Raw genomic sequence first — 16,813 nt, 5'->3', positions numbered from 1 at the left:
TAATTCTTTTCAATGTGTCAAGAAATTATCTTTTTGTTTTCTCATGATTTACTTGGGTCTAATTGTGTTGCTGTCCTGGGGCTCTGTGGGGTCTGTTTGTGTTTGTGAACAGAGCCCCAGGACCAGCTTGCTTAGGGAACTCTTCTCCAGGTTCATCTTTCTGTAGGTGATGGCTTTGTTATGTATGGATTGGGAAACATCTAGGTGGTTGTAGAATTTAACAGCTCTTTTCTGGATTTTGATCATTAGTGGGTATCGGCCTAATTCTGCTCTGCAGGCATTATTTGGTGTTCTACGTTGTACACGGAGGATATTTTTGCAGAATTCTGCATGCAGTCTCAATTTAGTGTTTGTCCCATTTGATGAAATCTTGGTTGGTGAGCGGACCCCAGACCTCACAACCATAAAGGGCAATGGGTTCTATGACTGATTCAAGTATTTTTAGCCAGGTCCTAATTGGTATGTTGAATTTTATGTTCCTTTTGATGGCATAGAATGCCCTTCTTGCCTTGTCTCTCAGATCGTTCACAGCTTTGTGGAAGTTACCTGTGGCGCTGATGTTTAGGCCAAGGTATGTATAGTTGTGTGCTCTAGGGCAACAGTGTCTAGATGGAATTTGTATGTGTGGTCCTGGCGACTGGACCTTTTTGGAACACCATTATTTTGGTCTTACTGAGATTTACTGTCAGGGCCCAGGTCTGACAGAATCTGTGCAGAAGATCTAGGTGCTGCTGTAGGCCCTCCTTGGTTGGTGACAGAAGAACCAGCTCATCAGCAAACAGTAGACATTTGACTTCAGATTCTAGTTGTCTCTCTCTCAATTCAATTCAATTCAAGGGCTTTATTGGCATGGGAAACATGTGTTAACATTGCCAAAGCAAGTAAGGTAGATAATATATAAAGTGAATATATAAAGTGAAATAAACAATCAAAATTAACAGTAAACATCACACATACAGAAGTTTCAAAACAATAAAGACATTACAAATGTCATATTATATATATATATACAGTGTTTTAACAATGTACAAATGGTAAAGGACACAAGATAAAATAAATAAGCATAGATATGGGTTGCATTTTCAACCATATCTCTCTCTCTCTCTGCCACTCTCTCTCTGCCACTCTCTCTCTGCCACTCTCTCTGCCACTCTCTATCGGTCTCTCTGTCTGTCTGTCTCTCTCTGTCTCTCTGTCACTCTCTCTCTCTGCCTCTCTGTTTCTCTGTCTCTCTCTCTCTCCGTCTATCTATCTCTGTCACTCTGTCTCTGTCTCTCTGTCTCTCTCTCTGTCACTCTGTCTCTCTCTCTCTGTCTCTCTCTGTCTCTCTCTCTCTCTCTCTCTCTCTCTCTCTCTCTCTCTCTCTCTGTCTCTCTCTCTTATACAGTAACACTGAACACCACCATAACATGATGACTCAATCCACTCAGTCACGGACCACACTGGGAAGACAGCCACCAGGACTCACACAGATAGATAGGTGGGAAAGAGACAGAGGATAAATGGAGAGTGAGAGGGAAGGAGAGGAGAGAGATGGAGAGAGAGAGAGGGAAGGAGAGGAGAGAGATGGAGAGAGAGAGAGTGAAGGAGAGGAGGAGAGATGGAGAGAGGGAGGAGAGGAGAGAGATGGAGAAGGAGAGGAGGAGAGAGATGGAGAGAGAGAGAGGGAGAGGAGCGAGATGGAGAGAGAGAGAGAGGAGGAGAGAGAGAGGTGGAGAGAGAGAGAGAGGAAGGAGAGAGAGAGAGAGAGAAGGAAATGAGGAGAGAGGTGGAGAGAGAGAGAGGGAAGGAAGGAAGGAGAGAAGAGATGGAGAGAGAGAGAGAGAGAGAGAGAGAGAGAGAGGGAAGGAGAGGAGAGAGATAGAGGCAAGATGGAAAGAGAGGAGAGAGAATGGAGAGGGAGGGAGAGGTGGGATAGGTAGAGGTAGAGAGGAAGAAATGGGAGAGGAGATGAAAGCGGAGGTGGAGTGTGAGATGACGACAGAACAGCTCAACAGATCGACCCCAGAGTTGACCTTACCCGTAGTCCATGGAAGCGAGGGTTGTTGTAGAAGAGCTTCATCTGTTCAGCAGGTAGAGGACCCAGGACCTTCTGGATGGTAAAGAGTTGATCTATCTCACTCTCCCCTGGGAACAGAGGCTGGCCATCACTCAGCTCCCCCAGGATACAACCCACTGACCACATGTCTACAGCCTTACCATAGGGGGCCCTGGGGTGGAGGGGATAGAGAAGAGAGAGAGAGAGAAGAGAGAGAGAGAGAGAGAGAGAGAGAGAGAGAGAGAGAGAGAGAGGAGAGAGAGAGAGAGGGAGAGAGAGAGAGAGAGAGAGAGAGAGAGAGAGAGAGAGAGAGGGAGAGAGAAAAAAGAGAGGGGAGAGAGAGAGAGAGAGAGTGGTGAGAGAGAGAGAGAGAGAGAGAGAGAGAGAGAGAGAGAGAGAGAGAGAAAAAATAGCTTGAGTGATGCATTTGTAAAACTGAACCAGAAGAGTACATTCAGAACAATAAGGACAGAAGATGATGATGGTGGTGATGATGATGATGATGTTGGTTCAGCAGAAGGTGATGAACACAATGACAGAAAGGAGAGAGAGAAGGAGAGAGAGAGGTGAGAGAGAGAACGAGAGAGGTTGGCTGAGAGAAGAGAGGAGAAGAGAGGAGAGAGAGAAAGAGAGAGAGGTTGGCTGAGAGAAGAGAGGAGAAGAGAGAAGAGAGAAGAGCGCTGCTGAGACTGAGGAAGAGTGATGAAGAGAGAAAATATTTGCGTAGGCGGAATTCAAATACCAAGAGTCAATAAATGTAACAGTTGATTTAGTTGCTGTGGGAGAGGAAGGAGCCCCACCATATGATGCTCTATTATCTAGACGATCAACTGGACACAGTAACCTCCCTGTGTCTGTAGTACACACATTAAAACAGGATTTATCAAGGCCAGACTAGTACACATGTTCACTGAAATATTCAGACAAGGATATATGTATGTATGGACTGACAGCTATGCAGACAAACAGACACTTATCAATGTACACACACAACACACGCACGCACCTACACACACACAGCCCAATACACGCGACAATACAAACACACACACAAGAATACAAGCACCAATACAATCACACACACGCACACCAATACACACACCAATACAAACACAAACACACACATACACACCAAATACAAACACCAATACAAACATACACACACACACACACACACACACACACACACACACACACACACCAATACAAACACACACACCCATACACACACAGGTCCATTAGGTTTAAAGCACACACCCCAGCAGTAGCTCAGGACACGCACACACACACTAGTGGCTACATACACAGTGTACATCACTTCCCACTGACAGGTTGCACAAAGCCTTCAGGAAACCAAACCAGAGACACACACAGGAAGTCATGAACAGATACTGACTCAAAGCCTACAGGAAACCAGAGTTTAGAGACACCCCAGCAAGCTCATGAACAGATACTGACTCAAAGCCTACAGGAAACAGAGACAGAGGAAGTCATGAACAGATACTGACTCAAAGCCTACAGGAAACAGAGAGAGACAGAGGAAGTCATGAACAGATTGGAAACCAGGAGAGAGACAAAAGTCATGAACAGATACTGACTCAAAGCCTACAGAAACCAGAGAGAGAGACAGAGGAAGTCATGAACAGATACTGACTCAAAGCCTACAGGAAACCAGAGAGAGACAGAGGAAGTCATGAACAGATACTGACTCAAAGCCTACAGGAAACCAGAGAGACAGAGGAAGTCAGAACAGAGACAGGAAACCAGAGAGAGACAGTCATGAACAGATACTGACTCAAAGCCTACAGGAAACCAGGCCAGAGAGACAGAGGAAGTCATGGACAGATACTGACTCAAAGCCTACAGGAAACCAGAGAGAGACAGAGGAAGTCATGAACAGATACTGACTCAAAGCCTACAGGAAACCAGACCAGAGAGAGGACAGAGGAAGTCATGAACAGATACTGACTCACAAGCCATGACAGGAAACCAGAAACCAGAGAGACAGAGGAAGTCATGAACAGATACTGACTCAAAGCCTACAGGAAACCAGAGAGAGACAGAGGAAGTCATGAACAGATACTGACTCAAAGCCTACAGGAAACCAGAGAGAGACAGAGGAAGTCATGAACAGATACTGACTCAAAGCCTACAGGAAACCAGAGAGAGACAGAGGAAGTCATGAACAGATACTGACTCAAAGCCTACAGGAAACCAGAGAGACAGAGGAAGTCATGAACAGATACTGACTCAAAGCCTACAGGAAACCAGAGAGAGACAGAGGAAGTCATGAACAGATACTGACTCAAAGCCTACAGGAAACCAGAGAGAGACAGAGGAAGTCATGAACAGATACTGACTCAAAGCCTACAGGAAACCAGAGAGAAACAGAGGAAGTCATGGACAGATACTGACTCAAAGCCTACAGGAAACCAGAGAGAGACAGAGGAAGTCATGGACAGATACTGACTCAAAGCCTACAGGAAACCAGAGAGAGACAGAGGAAGTCATGGACAGATACTGACTCAAAGCCTACAGGAAACCAGACCAGAGAGAGACAGAGGAAGTCATCAACAGATACTGACTCAAAGCCTACAGGAAACCAGAGAGAGACAGAGGAAGTCATGGACAGATACTGACTCAAAGCCTACAGGAAACCAGAGAGAGACAGAGGAAGTCATGGACAGATACTGACTCAAAGCCTACAGGAAACCAGAGACAGAGGAAGTCATCAGATACTGACTCAAAGCCTACAGGAAACCAGAGAGAGACAGAGGAAGTCATGGACAGATACTGACTCAAAGCCTTCAGGAAACCAGAGAGAGACAGAGGAAGTCATGAACAGATACTGACTCAAAGCCTACAGGAAACCAGAGAGAGACAGAGGAAGTCATGACAGATACTGACTCAAAGCCTACAGGAAACCAGAGAGAGACAGAGGAAGTCATGAACAGATACTGACTCAAAGCCTACAGGAAACCAGAGAGAGACAGAGGAAGTCATGAACAGATACTGACTCAAAGCCTACAGGAAACCAGAGAGAGACAGAGGAAGTCATCATGGAAACAGATACTGATACTGACTCAAAGCCTACAGGAAACCAGAGAGAGACAGAGGAAGTCATGAACAGATACTGACTCAAAGCCTACAGGAAACCAGGCCAGAGAGAGACAGAGGAAGTCATGAACAGATACTGACTCAAAGCCTACAGGAAACCAGAGAGAGACAGAGGAAGTCATGGACAGATACTGACTCAAAGCCTACAGGAAACCAGAGAGAGACAGAGGAAGTCATGGACAGATACTGACTCAAAGCCTTCAGGAAACCAGAGAGAGACAGAGGAAGTCATGGACAGATACTGACTCAAAGCCTACAGGAAACCAGAGAGAGACAGAGGAAGTCATGGACAGATACTGACTCAAAGCCTTCAGGAAAGAGAGAGACAGAGGAAGTCATGGACAGATATTGACTCAAAGCCTAGGAAACCAGAGAGACAGAGGAAGTCATGGACAGATACTGACTCAAAGCCTACAGGAAACCAGAGAGAGACAGAGGAAGTCATGGACAGATACTGACTCAAAGCCTACAGGAAACCAGGCCAGAGAGAGACAGAGGAAGTCATGGACAGATACTGACTCAAAGCCTACAGGAAACCAGAGAGAGACAGAGGAAGTCATGGACAGATACTGACTCAAAGCCTACAGGAAACCAGAGAGAGACAGAGGAAGTCATGGACAGATACTGACTCAAAGCCTACAGGAAACCAGAGAGAGACAGAGGAAGTCATGGACAGATACTGACTCAAAGCCTACAGGAAACCAGAGAGAGACAGAGGAAGTCATGGACAGATACTGACTCAAAGCCTACAGGAAACCAGACCAGAGAGACAGAGGAAGTCATGAACAGATACTGACTCAAAGCCTACAGGAAACCAGAGAGAGACAGAGGAAGTCATGGACAGATACTGACTCAAAGCCTACAGGAAACCAGAGAGAGACAGAGGAAGTCATGGACAGATACTGACTCAAAGCCTACAGGAAACCAGAGAGAGACAGAGGAAGTCATGACAGATACTGACTCAAAGACAGGAAACCAGAGAGAGACAGAGGGAAGTCAACAGATACTGACTCAAAGCCTACAGGAAACCAGAGAGAGACAGAGGAAGTCATGACAGATACTGACTCAAAGCCTACAGGAAACCAGAGAGAGACAGAGGAAGTCATGGACAGATACTGACTCAAAGCCTACAGGAAACCAGAGAGAGACAGAGGAAGTCATGGACAGATACTGACTCAAAGCCTTCCAGGAAACAGAGGAAGTCAGAGAGAGACAGAGGAAGTCATGGACAGATACTGACTCAAAGCCTACAGGAAACCAGAGAGAGACAGAGGAAGTCATGGACAGATACTGACTCAAAGCCTACAGGAAACCAGAACAGAAACAGACAGAGGAAGTCATGGACAGATACTGACTCAAAGCCTTCAGGAAACCAGAGAGAGACAGAGGAAGTCATGGACAGATATTGACTCAAAGCCTTCAGGAAACCAGAGAGAGACAGAGGAAGTCATGGACAGATACTGACTCAAAGCCTACAGGAAACCAGAGAGAGACAGAGGAAGTCATGGACAGATACTGACTCAAAGCCTTCAGGAAACCAGGCCAGAGAGAGACAGAGGAAGTCATGGACAGATACTGACTCAAAGCCTACAGGAAACCAGAGAGAGACAGAGGAAGTCATGGACAGATACTGACTCAAAGCCTACAGGAAACCAGAGAGAGACAGAGGAAGTCATGGACAGATACTGACTCAAAGCCTTCAGGAAACCAGAGAGAGACAGAGGAAGTCATGGACAGATACTGACTCAAAGCCTTCAGGAAACCAGAGAGAGACAGAGGAAGTCATGGACAGATACTGACTCAAAGCCTACAGGAAACCAGAGAGAGACAGAGGAAGTCATGGACAGATACTGACTCAAAGCCTACAGGAAACCAGGCCAGAAACAGACAGAGGAAGTCATGGACAGATACTGACCATTACTTACCAGGGAGACTGAGATCGTCATACGTCAAATGTATTGAGTTAATGACTCTGTTAGAAGTGACATATTTCTACTTACCAAAATCACAGAGTTTGAGAACATCCTCAGAGCTGATGAGGAGGTTTTCAGGCTTGATGTCTGAGGAGAAACAGAGGAGACCAGTTTTCACACGCGGCAGCAGTCTGGTACTTGGCAAAACCAAAAGTCAGACCAAACCATCTCTGCTGGGCGGCCCTGCCTCTGACTCAACGCGTCACCGTAGCATAACGAAAGGGAAAGGTGACCTCGTTTTAGTAGAGGTAAGAGTTCCTCACCTCTGTGTACGATCTCATTCTTATGGCACCAGTGGATGGCTTTGATCAGCTGGTAGATGTAGTTCCTGGCTTTGTCAGGTGGTGCTCCGTTAGGCAGTTCCTCCAGCAACTCCAGCATGTTCTGGAACACAGAATCCACAGTACTACTGTCAATCACAGCTACAACTACACTACCCATAATGCTCTGTATAACATTAGCAAAACCCCTTAGCAAAACAAGTTAGATACTATGGCAATATTCTAAAAGTGTAAAGTGAACCTGCTGACGTAAACAGTAGCTAAGTCTATTACATGATTATGTATCATCCAACCATCAGTGGATCCCAGCAATCCCTAGGAAGAAGTGGACATGTCTAGACTATTGTGGTTCATTGAACGTCCTCATTAAAAAGGTCCATCCTCTAGGTATCCACTGACCCTCTCCACATATTCAAAGACCAGGTAGAGTTTCCCTCTCCTCCTGAAAGCCTCTTTGAGTTCCACGATGTTCTCCTGTTTCAGCGTCCGCAGCATCTTCAGCTCCCTCAGCGTGGTCTCTTTAACCTCCTCATTCTCCTCGCTGTCTTTAAACTTCTTTATGGCCACCAGCTCATTGGTCTCCTGGAACACACAGCATGTCAGAGTGTCACGCTGAGGGATCCTGTCAGTGGGGCTGCTGAGGGGAGGACGGCTCATAATAATGGCTGGAACAGGCGAATGGAATTCCACCTATTACGCTCCAGCCATTACCACGAGCCCGTCCTCCCCAATGAAATGAAAGGCAATGAAAGGCATCAAACACATCCATGTTATTTGTCACATACGCTGAATACAACAGGTGGAGACCTGACAGTGAAACGCTGAATACAACAGGTGGAGACCTGACAGTGAAACGCTGAATACAACCCCTTAACCAACAGGTGGAGACCTGACAGTGAAACGCTGACTTACAAGTCCTTAACCAACAGGTGGAGACCTGACAGTGAAAACGCTGACAACCCCTTAACCAACAGGTGGAGACCTGACAGTGAAACGCTGACTTACAAGCCCTTAACCAACAGGTGGAGACCTGACAGTGAATCGCTGACTACAGCCCCTTAACCAACAGGTGGAGACCTGACAGTGAAACGCTGACTTACAAGCCCTTAACCAACAGGTGGAGACCTGACAGTGAATCGCTGACTACAAGCCCTTAACCAACAGGTGGAGACCTGACAGTGAATCGCTGACTACAAGACCCTTAACCAACAGGTGGAGACCTGACAGTGAAACGCTGACTACAAGCCCTTAACCAACAGGTGGAGACCTGACAGTGAATCGCTGACTACAAGCCCTTAACCAACAGGTGGAGACCTGACAGTGAAACGCTGACTACAAGCCCTTAACCAACAGGTGGAGACCTGACAGTGAATCGCTGACTACAGCCCTTAACCAACAGGTGGAGACCTGACAGTGAAACGCTGTCTTACAAGCCCTTAACCAACAGGTGGAGACCTGACAGTGAAACGCTGAATACAACCCCTTAACCAACAGGTGGAGACCTGACAGTGAAACACTGAATACAACCCCTGAAACGCCAACAACCAACAGGTGGAGACCTGACAGTGAATCCTTAACCAACAACAGGTGGAGATCTGACAGTGAATCGCTGACTTACAAGTCCTTAACCAACAGGTGGAGACCTGACAGTGAAACGCTGACTTACAAGCCCTTAACCAACAGGTGGAGACCTGACAGTGAAACGCTGACTACAAGCCCTTAACCAACAGGTGGAGACCTGACAGTGAAACGCTGACTACAACCCCTTAACCAACAGGTGAAGACCCGACAGTGAAACGCTGACTACAACCCCTTAACCAACAGGTGAAGACCTGACAGTGAAACGCTGACTTACAAGCCCTTAACTAACAACGCAGTTCAAGAAATAGAGTTGATCAAATATTTGCAAAATAAACAAAAGTGTTTTTTTTAAACGGTAGCAGCAACATTATGTACAAAATGAGTAACAAACAATGTGAAAAAAACGAACAAAATATCCCAGTTGGTTATGAGGTTGTAAAATGACAGCCGTCCCCTCTGTGTGTTTGATGTGTTTTATACCATTCCACTGATTCAACACCAGTCATTACCACGAGCCTGTCCTCCCCAATTAAGGTGCCACCAGCCTCCTGTGGCTCCCACTGATGGTGGGACACCAGTGACAGTAACCCTAAATACTGTGACGGACTACGTTCGAAATCCAGGTCTTCTTTGCGCCACAAGACAGTGTTTGTCCGCTGAGCTAAAGCCTAGGCCCTCGACAATAACTCTCAGGGCTAATGTAAACCTTCAGGTTTCAGGCAAGATTTCGCATCAAGGGAGCAGCAGGCCACTAAAAATCAGGAAGGACCTGATTAGATGTATTTTAAGGGGTGTCAAATTCTGGGATCCTCCTCAGATCTTTTTGAAAGCACTGGACCCTCCACATATCCTGAAGTTACCCAGGTGTGGATCCTCCACATATCCTGAAGTTACCCAGGTGTGGACCCTCACATATCCTGAAGTTACCCAGGTGTGGATCCTCCACATATCCTGAAGTTACCCAGGTGTGGTCCCTCACATATCCTGAAGTTACCCAGGTGTGGACCCTCCACATATCCTGAAGTTACCCAGGTGTGGATCCCTCCACATATCCTGAAGTTACCCAGGTGTGGACCCTCCATATCCTGATATCCTGAAGTTACCCAGGTGTGGATCCTCCACATATCCTGAAGTTACCCAGGTGTGGACCCTCCTGACATATCCTGAAGTTACCCAGGTGTGGACCCTCCACATATCCTGAAGTTACCCAGGTGTGGACCCTCACATATCCTGAAGTTACCCAGGTGTGGATCCTCCACATATCCTGAAGTTACCCAGGTGTGGATCCTCACATATCCTGAAGTTACCCAGGTGTGGATCCTCCACATATCCTGAAGTTACCCAGGTGTGGACCCTCCACATATCCTGAAGTTACCCAGGTGTGGACCCTCACATATCCTGAAGTTACCCAGGTGTGGGATCCCTCACATATCCTGAAGTTACCCAGGTGTGGATCCTCCACATATCCTGAAGTTACCCAGGTGTGGACCCTCACATATCCTGAAGTTACCCAGGTGTGGACCCTCACATATCCTGAAGTTACCCAGGTGTGGACCCTCACATATCCTGAAGTTACCCAGGTGTGGACCCTCACATATCCTGAAGTTACCCAGGTGTGGATCCTCCATATCCTGAAGTTACCCAGGTGTGGACCCTCACATATCCTGAAGTTACCCAGGTGTGGATCCTCCACATATCCTGAAGTTACCCAGGTGTGGATCCCTCACATATCCTGAAGTTACCCAGGTGTGGACCCTCACATATCCTGAAGTTACCCAGGTGTGGACCCTCCTGACATATCCTGAAGTTACCCAGGTGTGGACCCTCACATATCCTGAAGTTACCCAGGTGTGGACCCTCCACATATCCTGAAGTTACCCAGGTGTGGATCCTCACATATCCTGAAGTTACCCAGGTGTGGACCCTCACATATCCTGAAGTTACCCAGGTGTGGACCCTCCACATATCCTGAAGTTACCCAGGTGTGGACCCTCACATATCCTGAAGTTACCCAGGTGTGGACCCTCCACATATCCTGAAGTTACCCAGGTGTGGATCCTCACATATCCTGAAGTTACCCAGGTGTGGACCCTCACATATCCTGAAGTTACCCAGGTGTGGACCCTCCACATATCCTGAAGTTACCCAGGTGTGGACCCTCACATATCCTGAAGTTACCCAGGTGTGGACCCTCACATATCCTGAAGTTACCCAGGTGTGGACCCTCACATATCCTGAAGTTACCCAGGTGTGGACCCTCACATATCCTGAAGTTACCCAGGTGTGGACCCTCACATATCCTGAAGTTACCCAGGTGTGGACCCTCACATATCCTGAAGTTACCCAGGTGTGGACCCTCCACATATCCTGAAGTTACCCAGGTGTGGATCCTCCACATATCCTGAAGTTACCCAGGTGTGGACCCTCACATATCCTGAAGTTACCCAGGTGTGGTCCCTCACATATCCTGAAGTTACCCAGGTGTGGACCCTCCACATATCCTGAAGTTACCCAGGTGTGGATCCTCACATATCCTGAAGTTACCCAGGTGTGGACCCTCACATATCCTGAAGTTACCCAGGTGTGGACCCTCCACATATCCTGAAGTTACCCAGGTGTGGTCCCTCACATATCCTGAAGTTACCCAGGTGTGGACCCTCACATATCCTGAAGTTACCCAGGTGTGGACCCTCACATATCCTGAAGTTACCCAGGTGTGGTCCCTCACATATCCTGAAGTTACCCAGGTGTGGACCCTCACATATCCTGAAGTTACCCAGGTGTGGATCCTCACATATCCTGAAGTTACCCAGGTGTGGTCCCTCCACATATCCTGAAGTTACCCAGGTGTGGACCCTCCACATATCCTGAAGTTACCCAGGTGTGGACCCTCACATATCCTGAAGTTACCCAGGTGTGGATCCTCCACATATCCTGAAGTTACCCAGGTGTGGACCCTCCACATGTCCTGAAGTTACCCAGGTGTGGACCCTCACATATCCTGAAGTTACCCAGGTGTGGACCCTCACATATCCTGAAGTTACCCAGGTGTGGATCCTCCACATATCCTGAAGTTACCCAGGTGTGGATCCTCCACATATCCTGAAGTTACCCAGGTGTGGACCCTCACATATCCTGAAGTTACCCAGGTGTGGACCCTCACATATCCTGAAGTTACCCAGGTGTGGTCCCTCCACATATCCTGAAGTTACCCAGGTGTGGACCCTGCACATATCCTGAAGTTACCCAGGTGTGGATCCTCCACATATCCTGAAGTTACCCAGGTGTGGACCCTCACATATCCTGAAGTTACCCAGGTGTGGACCCTCACATATCCTGAAGTTACCCAGGTGTGGACCCTCCTGACATATCCTGAAGTTACCCAGGTGTGGTCCCTCACATATCCTGAAGTTACCCAGGTGTGGACCCTCACATATCCTGAAGTTACCCAGGTGTGGACCCTCCACATATCCTGAAGTTACCCAGGTGTGGACCCTCACATATCCTGAAGTTACCCAGGTGTGGACCCTCACATATCCTGAAGTTACCCAGGTGTGGACCCTCACATATCCTGAAGTTACCCAGGTGTGGACCCTCCACATATCCTGAAGTTACCCAGGTGTGGACCCTCACATATCCTGAAGTTACCCAGGTGTGGACCCTCACATATCCTGAAGTTACCCAGGTGTGGATCCCTCACATATCCTGAAGTTACCCAGGTGTGGACCCTCACATATCCTGAAGTTACCCTGAGGTGTGGACCCTCACATATCCTGAAGTTACCCAGGTGTGGACCCTCACATATCCTGAAGTTACCCAGGTGTGGATCCTCCACATATCCTGAAGTTACCCAGGTGTGGACCCTCCACATATCCTGAAGTTACCCAGGTGTGGACCCTCACATATCCTGAAGTTACCCAGGTGTGGTCCCTCCACATATCCTGAAGTTACCCAGGTGTGGACCCTCACATATCCTGAAGTTACCCAGGTGTGGACCCTCACATATCCTGAAGTTACCCAGGTGTGGACCCTCCACATATCCTGAAGTTACCCAGGTGTGGACCCTCACATATCCTGAAGTTACCCAGGTGTTGACCCTCCACATATCCTGAAGTTACCCAGGTGTGGACCCTCACATATCCTGAAGTTACCCAGGTGTGGACCCTCACATATCCTGAAGTTACACAGGTGTGGACCCTCCACATATCCTGAAGTTACCCAGGTGTGGACCCTCCACATATCCTGAAGTTACCCAGGTGTGGTCCCTCACATATCCTGAAGTTACCCAGGTGTGGATCCTCACATATCCTGAAGTTACCCAGGTGTGGACCCTCACATATCCTGAAGTTACCCAGGTGTGGAACCTCACATATCCTGAAGTTACCCAGGTGTGGATCCTCACATATCCTGAAGTTACCCAGGTGTGGATCCTCACATATCCTGAAGTTACCCAGGTGTGGTCCCTCCACATATCCTGAAGTTACCCAGGTGTGGACCCTCCACATATCCTGAAGTTACCCAGGTGTGGTCCCTCCACATATCCTGAAGTTACCCAGGTGTGGACCCTCCACATATCCTGAAGTTACCCAGGTGTGGACCCTCACATATCCTGAAGTTACCCAGGTGTGGACCCTCACATATCCTGAAGTTACCCAGGTGTGGACCCTCCACATATCCTGAAGTTACCCAGGTGTGGACCCTCACATATCCTGAAGTTACCCAGGTGTGGACCCTCCACATATCCTGAAGTTACCCAGGTGTGGACCCTCACATATCCTGAAGTTACCCAGGTGTGGACCCTCACATATCCTGAAGTTACCCAGGTGTGGTCCCTCACATATCCTGAAGTTACCCAGGTGTGGACCCTCACATATCCTGAAGTTACCCAGGTGTGGACCCTCACATATCCTGAAGTTACCCAGGTGTGGATCCTCACATATCCTGAAGTTACCCAGGTGTGGACCCTCACATATCCTGAAGTTACCCAGGTGTGGACCCTCACATATCCTGAAGTTACCCAGGTGTGGACCCTCACATATCCTGAAGTTACCCAGGTGTGGACCCTCACATATCCTGAAGTTACCCAGGTGTGGATCCTCACATATCCTGAAGTTACCCAGGTGTGGACCCTCACATATCCTGAAGTTACCCAGGTGTGGACCCTCACATATCCTGAAGTTACCCAGGTGTGGATCCTCACATATCCTGAAGTTACCCAGGTGTGGACCCTCACATATCCTGAAGTTACCCAGGTGTGGACCCTCACATATCCTGAAGTTACCCAGGTGTGGATCCTCCACATATCCTGAAGTTACCCAGGTGTGGACCCTCACATATCCTGAAGTTACCCAGGTGTGGACCCTCACATATCCTGAAGTTACCCAGGTGTGGTCCCTCACATATCCTGAAGTTACCCAGGTGTGGACCCTCACATATCCTGAAGTTACCCAGGTGTGGATCCTCCACATATCCTGAAGTTACCCAGGTGTGGATCCTCACATATCCTGAAGTTACCCAGGTGTGGTCCCTCACATATCCTGAAGTTACCCAGGTGTGGACCCTCCACATATCCTGAAGTTACCCAGGTGTGGATCCTCACATATCCTGAAGTTACCCAGGTGTGGACCCTCCACATATCCTGAAGTTACCCAGGTGTGGACCCTCACATATCCTGAAGTTACCCAGGTGTGGATCCCTCCACATATCCTGAAGTTACCCAGGTGTGGTCCCTCCACATATCCTGAAGTTACCCAGGTGTGGACCCTCCACATATCCTGAAGTTACCCAGGTGTGGTCCCTCACATATCCTGAAGTTACCCAGGTGTGGACCCTCCACATATCCTGAAGTTACCCAGGTGTGGACCCTCCATATCCTGAAGTTACCCAGGTGTGGACCCTCACATATCCTGAAGTTACCCAGGTGTGGACCCTCACATATCCTGAAGTTACCCAGGTGTGGACCCTCACATATCCTGAAGTTACCCAGGTGTGGACCCTCACATATCCTGAAGTTACCCAGGTGTGGACCCTCCACATATCCTGAAGTTACCCAGGTGTGGTCCTCCACATATCCTGAAGTTACCCAGGTGTGGACCCTCACATATCCTGAAGTTACCCAGGTGTGGTCCCTCACATATCCTGAAGTTACCCAGGTGTGGACCCTCACATATCCTGAAGTTACCCAGGTGTGGACCCTCACATATCCTGAAGTTACCCAGGTGTGGACCCTCACATATCCTGAAGTTACCCAGGTGTGGACCCTCACATATCCTGAAGTTACCCAGGTGTGGACCCTCACATATCCTGAAGTTACCCAGGTGTGGACCCTCACATATCCTGAAGTTACCCAGGTGTGGACCCTCACATATCCTGAAGTTACCCAGGTGTGGATCCCTCACATATCCTGAAGTTACCCAGGTGTGGACCCTCCACATATCCTGAAGTTACCCAGGTGTGGACCCTCACATATCCTGAAGTTACCCAGGTGTGGACCCTCACATATCCTGAAGTTACCCAGGTGTGGACCCTCACATATCCTGAAGTTACCCAGGTGTGGATCCTCACATATCCTGAAGTTACCCAGGTGTGGACCCTCACATATCCTGAAGTTACCCAGGTGTGGACCCTCACATCCTCACATATCCTGAAGTTACCCAGGTGTGGATCCTCACATATCCTGAAGTTACCCAGGTGTGGACCCTCACATATCCTGAAGTTACCCAGGTGTGGACCCTCACATATCCTGAAGTTACCCAGGTGTGGATCCTCACATATCCTGAAGTTACCCAGGTGTGGACCCTCACATATCCTGAAGTTACCCAGGTGTGGACCCTCACATATCCTGAAGTTACCCAGGTGTGGATCCCTCACATATCCTGAAGTTACCCAGGTGTGGACCCTCACATATCCTGAAGTTACCCAGGTGTGGACCTCCACATATCCTGAAGTTACCCAGGTGTGGTCCCTCACATATCCTGAAGTTACCCAGGTGTGGTCCCTCACATATCCTGAAGTTACCCAGGTGTGGTCCCTCCACATATCCTGAAGTTACCCAGGTGTGGATCCTCACATATCCTGAAGTTACCCAGGTGTGGACCCTCCACATATCCTGAAGTTACCCAGGTGTGGATCCTCACATATCCTGAAGTGACCCAGGTGTGGACCCTCCACATATCCTGAAGTGACCCAGGTGTGGATCCTCACATATCCTGAAGTTACCCAGGTGTGGACCCTCCACATATCCTGAAGTGACCCAGGTGTGGATCCTCACATATCCTGAAGTTACCCAGGTGTGGACCCTCCACATATCCTGAAGTGACCCAGGTGTGGATCCTCACATATCCTGAAGTTACCCAGGTGTGGACCCTCCACATATCCTGAAGTTACCCAGGTGTGGATCCTCACATATCCTGAAGTTACCCAGGTGTGGACCCTCCACATATCCTGAAGTTACCCAGGTGTGGACCCTCCACATATCCTGAAGTTACCCAGGTGTGGTCCCTCACATATCCTGAAGTTACCCAGGTGTGGACCCTCCACATATCCTGAAGTTACCCAGGTGTGGACCCTCACATATCCTGAAGTTACCCAGGTGTGGACCCTCCACATATCCTGAAGTTACCCAGGTGTGGACCCTCCACATATCCTGAAGTTACCCAGGTGTGGACCCTCACATATCCTGAAGTTACCCAGGTGTGGACCCTCACATATCCTGAAGTTACCCAGGTGTGGACCCTCCACATATCCTGAAGTTACCCAGGTGTGGATCCTCCACATATCCTGAAGTTACCCAGGTGTGGATCCTCCACATATCCTGAAGTTAC

At 48.4% G+C, this 16,813-nt stretch overlaps 1 pseudogene; it reads right to left on the bottom strand.

Annotated features, from left to right (window-relative positions):
• LOC135530510 (cyclin-dependent kinase-like 5) overlaps window positions 1-9,871 on the bottom strand; it is a 40,265-nt pseudogene extending 30,394 nt beyond the window's left edge.
• Window positions 9,872-16,813: the final 6,942 nt, after the last annotated feature.

This window comes from Oncorhynchus masou, unplaced genomic scaffold (assembly GCF_036934945.1).
Source record: "Oncorhynchus masou masou isolate Uvic2021 unplaced genomic scaffold, UVic_Omas_1.1 unplaced_scaffold_1358, whole genome shotgun sequence".
In the NCBI taxonomy this organism is placed as follows: domain Eukaryota; kingdom Metazoa; phylum Chordata; class Actinopteri; order Salmoniformes; family Salmonidae; genus Oncorhynchus; species Oncorhynchus masou.
The sequence above is the reverse complement of the archived record's forward strand: the minus strand, read 5'-3'. Positions and strand labels throughout refer to the sequence as shown.